Source organism: Diceros bicornis, chromosome 21 (assembly GCF_020826845.1).
Source record: "Diceros bicornis minor isolate mBicDic1 chromosome 21, mDicBic1.mat.cur, whole genome shotgun sequence".
Classification (NCBI taxonomy): Eukaryota; Metazoa; Chordata; class Mammalia; order Perissodactyla; family Rhinocerotidae; genus Diceros; species Diceros bicornis.
Window position 1 is genome coordinate 14,381,913 of NC_080760.1, and position 6,000 is coordinate 14,387,912.

A 6,000-nucleotide genomic window follows, 5' to 3' on the forward strand; every position below is an offset into this window, starting at 1 on the left:
TGCTCTATTAATTATCCAATTCCATCCTGTATCTTTAGCCAATCTATTTCTATTTCTGTCTCTGTCTTTCTCTCTCTCCTGACTCTCAGAGACACGCCCTTAGGCATCCCCCATCTTAAACAATTAAGAAAAGCATCACAAACACAATCCTCCGTGACCTTTGTCCCCCTCCAGCTACTACCTCACCTCTCCACGTCCCCTCTGTGCAAACATCTGAGGAGAGAATGGAGACTTCTTATTCCCCCAGCAGTTCTATCCAAAGACATTACAGCTTTTCACATTTTACCATGTATTTCTAAAATTGAGCTGAAACTTGTGTGTGTGTTTTTTTTTTAATTTCTTTTTTCCACCCCAAAGCTCCAGTAGATAGTTGTACGTCATAGCTGCACATCCTTCTAGTTGCTGTATGTGGGACGTGGCCTCAGCATGGCCGGAGAAGCAGTGCGTCGGTGCGCGCCCGGGATCGAACCGGGCAGCCAGCAGCAGAGTGCACGCACCCAACCGCTAAGCCACGGGGCCGGCCCTGTGTGTGTGTTCTAATAGAACTTTCCTTATGGGTGCTGAAATTTTAGTTTCAAATAATTTTCATGATTATGAAGTTAAAAAAAATTTTTTTCAACCATTTATTAATGTAAAAGCCATTCCTGGCTCCTGAGCCATACAGAAGCAGGCCTTCAGCCCTAGTTTGCCAATCCCTGCACTATGTCTTCTAATCCTGTCAAAAGAAACTTGCCAGCCAGGCTGATGACCAGCTATCATGAGTGTCTTGGCCTCTGCACATGTGATAACTTGGCCTGAACTTTATCTGATGTGCATTTCACTGAGCTATTTGCTTAGATGGCACCTTGCAGGAATAAATTTTAACTTAAACTTAAATTCTTAATTATTACTTAGTGTCTTCAGAAAGATCACCCAATGACATGGCATTGAAATGAAAGTTCAGCAGATGGCTTGCATATGCCAGGGAATGGAATTGAAGGCAGCAGAAATGGCCAAATCCCTCAGAATAGATCCCAGAATTATCAAAAATCAGAAAAGTTAGAGTGACAGACAGTTTGTCAAAAACTTCTGGTTTGACTTTCAGGAGTCATCTAATTTCCATAATGTGGAATCCCATAAAGGAAATAAGAAACTTCAAGGGGACCTAGAAAATGCAGAGACTCCTAGAATTCTTGCACTGGCCTTGAACTTATACTGTCAATTTTGAAGTTACCACAGAGGCCAAGATCACAAGTCCGGGTTATGGAAAGCAGTATGCCATTGTGGATGCTTTGCGTAGCTGCCGATGCCCAAAAATGATTCCCAAGGCTCTTCAGATGTTGAATACAAAGCAGGCTTAGACTTAAATGTTGATTATGATACTAAAGAAGAAGGGGATATGTTGGTGTTTTGACAAAGGTATGCTATTGACAGTTGAAAATACTATGTAATTGAAGCAGGACCAGGGTGAGGGGAGTGAGGTGCCTAGGACGCAAACGTAAGGAGGCGGTCACGCTCAGGTCGCAGCACAGGTGTGAGCGCTCCGAGAGCCAGCACCTCCTTACATTTTGTGTCCTAGGAACCTCACTCACCTCACCCTGGTCCCGGCCCCGAGTTTAAACATAGCTCATTTTTTCTTCCTAAGGAGCTGAGAAGTCCATGATGTATCTTTTTTTTTTTTTTTTTTAGCATGATTAACACTTTATTTATTTTTTTTTTTAATTTTTTGTTTATTGCAGTAACATTGGTTTTTAACATTGTAAAAATTTCAGGTGTACATCATTGTACTTCTATTTCTGCATGGACTACATCATGTTCACCACCAAAATACTAATTACAACCCATCACCACACACATGTACCCAATTATCCCTTTTGCCCTCCCCCCTCCCCCCTTCCCCTCTGGTAACCACCAATCCAATCTCTGTCCCTATGTGTTTGTTTATTGTTGTTATTATCTACTACTTAATGAAGGAAATCATACGGTATTTGACCTTCTCCCTCTGACTTATTTCACTTTGCATTATACCCTCAATGTCCATCCATGTTGTCACAAAGGGCTGATTTTCATCGTTTCTTATGGCTGAGTAGTATTCCATTGTGTATATACACCACATCTTCTTTATCCATTCGTCCCTTGATGGGCACTTAGGTTGCTTCCAAGTCTTGGCTATTGTGAATAACGCTGCCATGAACACAGGGGTGCATGTATCTTTACACATTGGTGTTTTCAAGTTCTTTGGATAAATACCCAACAGTGGAATAGCTGGATCATATGGTAGTTCTATCCTTGATTTTTTGAGGAATCTCCATACTGTTTTCCATAGTGGTTGCACCAGTTTGCACTCCCACCAGCAGTGTATGAGAGTTCCCTTTTCTCCACATCCTCTCCAACACATATTGTTTCCTGTCTTGTTAATTATAGCCATTCTGACGGGCGTGAGGTGATATCTCATTGTAGTTTTAATTTGCATTTCCCTGATAGTTAGTGATTTTGAACATCTTTTCATGTGTCTGTTGGCCATCTGTATATCTTCTTTGGAGAAATGTCTGTTCAGGTCTTTTGCCCATTTTTTAATTGGGTTGGTAGTTTTTTTGTTGTTGAGATGCATGAGTTCTTTATATATTTTGGAGATTAAGCCCTTATCAGATGTATGGTTTGCAAATATCTTCTCCCAAGTGTTAGGTTGTCTTTTCGTTTTGTTGATCATGATGTATCTTACAATCCACAGTGCGTTAGAATCCAGGAAACAGTGATCGCAGTTCTCCTAAGGAGGCCGGGCCCTGGCCTCCTGATGGGGTCTTCCTGGCCTGGCTGCCTTGCTGTATCTTTTCCGCCCAAGTTCCAGCTCCCTGGGGTTGCCGGGAGGCTCCCTTCCTCCGTGCTCTCGTGCCCTGCGCTTATCTTTGTATGGGTCCTCATCTCAGTGTAATTGTTTTTTTTTCCAGATCTGTCTCACCTCCAGACTATGAGTTTTTTAGGAAGAGAAACTCTCCGTCTCTTTATTTTGCCATTGCCAAGTCTCGTGTGTGGCAACACTCAGCGAATGCCAGGGCAGTGGATTCCGAAAGAGAAACTGTTGAATGAATACACATTTTTCATACTAGAGTTCAAATCGCTTTTAGTGATTGGGAGTTGCAGAGAATGCAAAACTTGACCTCACTGTGCAAGTTGTTTTTGAAAATATCTTCCTTAATCTGGCCAATTGGAATTATACGGTGACCTGATTTGGAAAATCTGAATTTTCACCTTTTCAGATCATGAATCTGCTTTACGATTTTCCAGCTCAGAGCGATGACCAAATCATCGGCCTCCAAATGCCTCTTGAGGGCCACAAGGGCAGCTCTGAGGGTTGGGATTTGAGCAATTGTGTTGTACCGTCCGCAGTTGGGCCCACGGCAAAGAGTCGACGAGCTAGGACATCCTTTAGGGATGGAAAGAAGAATGAATTCCTCTGCTGGCTGAATGATGGATTTTTCTCCTTTAATGGACAGTGCAGCTGCATGGTGGGCCGCCCTCGGGAGCCAGAGGGCCCTGCTGGTTCAAGCCTTGCCTTGCCTTCAGTGGAGGGCTAACCTGACCATCCGGATAAAAGGAATATGTAACTTTTACTTAAGACTCACAACTCTAGATGTTTTTTTGTTTTTGTTTTTGTTTTTTTAACAGCTCAAGAAAGTTAGTCAAAGTGCGTGCAGTGCCCTGGAATCTTTGGAAGGAAGATGCCAGTATCCATTACCGGCCATAACGTGAGGCTGCAGGTGCATCGAGTGAGGCTGCAAGCTCTTTAAAATCCCTCTTGTCTTTTAAAGCCAAGATGCCAACTTGCTAAAGGAACAAGACTTCCTAGCTTTGCTGAGGTCCCTAGGTAAATCGTCTGCTCTCACGTACGCAGAGGCAGAGCTTATACCTGACTCCAGGTTCCAAAATGCCGTGTTCACCGCCGACAGCCTACCCGACCCTGCCCACACTGAACAGCCACAGAATTTCCCTTTCATTTTTTCCTGAGACTAGTTTAGGTCTGTTTGTATTGGCTTATTATAATTTGAGAAACCCTGAATTTGTAGCATTTAAAAAAGTAATGATGTAAATGTGTATATTTGAATTTTTTGGTCAGCAGGGCGGGGGCGTGGACAGAAAGAAGGAGGTGCTGATGGCTGCAGAGATTCACAGCACGGGCAGAGGAGACACAAGTCACATCCCATCCCCGCTTCCAGAGATACGTGCTAATGTAGTTCCAGCCAATCTCTTTTAATGGTGTATATTTACAGCATTTTGTTATAAAAATAATACTCAATTATTATAGAAAATGAAAGGAAAATCCCCTGTAATCCCACCACCTAGATAACCAGTGTTACCATCGTGATGGCCTTTGTTTTTCTGTGCTGCATTTAAAGGCAAACACTGACTATGCATACAGCACACGTATTTTCTCAAACAAAAACCAAACTTTAATTGCACGAGATAGAAATGATCGCGCGCAGAGCGCGCACACATATCCCACGTTTCAATCCTATTTATAAACATTGATGAAAATCAAATAAAATATTGGGAATAGAATCCAGCACTATACTTTAAGAAAGGTACTATGACCAGGTGAAGTTCATTCAGGAATACAGAGATAATAAAATATTAGGAAATCTATTAATATAATCAATCTTATATGAAAACTCCATATGATTATTTTGATACTGAAAAGCCATATGAAAACTCATAATGTGATTAAAAAAAAATCTCAAGCTAACAGAATTATGCTTAATTAAACACAATTCTGTTAAAGTCAGAGAAAGACAAGTGTCACCATTATCTCCGTGTTAAAAAGTGCTTGTCAATACAATGAGCAAGATAATTAAGGAAAATGTCTACATATTGGAGAGAAAAAGGCAAAATTATCTTCATTTGAAGATGATATGATTGCCTACCAAGAGAATCGTTAAAAAAACTTGTAGGGGCTGGCCTGGTGGCGTAGTGGTTAAGTTCATGCGCTGCACTTCAGCAGCCCAGGGTTCGCTGGTTCGGATCCCCAGCACGGACATATGCACCCGCTCGGTAAGCCATGCTGTGGTGGCATCCCATATACAAAATACAGGAAGATGGGCATGGATGTTAGCTCAGGACTAATCTTCCTTAGCAAAAAGAGAAAGATTGGCAATGGATGTTAGCTTAGGGCCAATCTTCCTCACACACACAAAAATTTTTGGAAGTAATAGCGTTCAATATAAGTGTTCAGGTACAAAATAAACACATATAAAATGCACAGTTTCTTATATATCAGCAACAATCAGTTAGAAAATATAATGGAAAAGATACTGATGCTCACAATAGTATCAATAAAATAAAATACCTAGGAATACATGTAATCAAAAACAAAAAACAAAACAGAGTAGAATCTTTATGAAACTCTCCTGAGAGACTCTCATAATAAGGTTTGAACACACGGAAAGGCAAATCTTATTATTAGATAGTGTATTAGTTTCCTAGGGCTGCCGTAACAAATCACCACAAACAAAGTGCCTAAGAAATTTGTTCTTACAGTTCTGGAGGCTAGAATTCTGAAATCAAGGTGTCAGCCGACTCTCTGAAGGCTCGAGGAGAGGCTGTTGAATGCCTTTCTTTTAGCTTGTGGTGTTGCAGGACTCTTTGGTATTCCTTGGCTTGTAGACACACTGCTCCAATCTTGGCCTCTGTCACCACATAGCTTTCTCCTTGTGTTTCTGTCTTTACATCTCTGCTCCTCTTCTTATAAGGACACCAGTCATACTGGATTAAAGACCATCCTAATGACCTCATCTTAACTTGACTACATCTGCAAAGACACTATTTCCAAATAAGGTCATATTCAAAGGTAATGGGAGTTAGGACTTCAACATATCTTTTGCGGGGGTGGGGGGGTGGGGTGGCGCACACAATTCAACCCATAACAGATGGGAAGACTCAATGTTAAAAAGATGCACATTTTCAAACCAATCTATAAATCCTATGCAGTCTCAATAAAAATCCCAAAGGGATTCCAAATGAATTCTG

General features: G+C 41.4%; 1 long non-coding RNA gene across 1 annotated transcript in view; it reads right to left on the reverse strand.

Moving 5' to 3' along the window:
• The window catches only part of LOC131419490 (uncharacterized), a 43,323-nt gene extending 37,634 nt beyond the window's left edge, over nt 1-5,689 (reverse strand). Inside the window, exon 1 of the long non-coding RNA XR_009223266.1 lies at nt 5,510-5,689. This is a non-coding gene — a long non-coding RNA (uncharacterized LOC131419490). The remainder of the gene's footprint in view (nt 1-5,509) is intronic.
• Between the last annotated feature and the right edge of the window lie 311 nt (nt 5,690-6,000).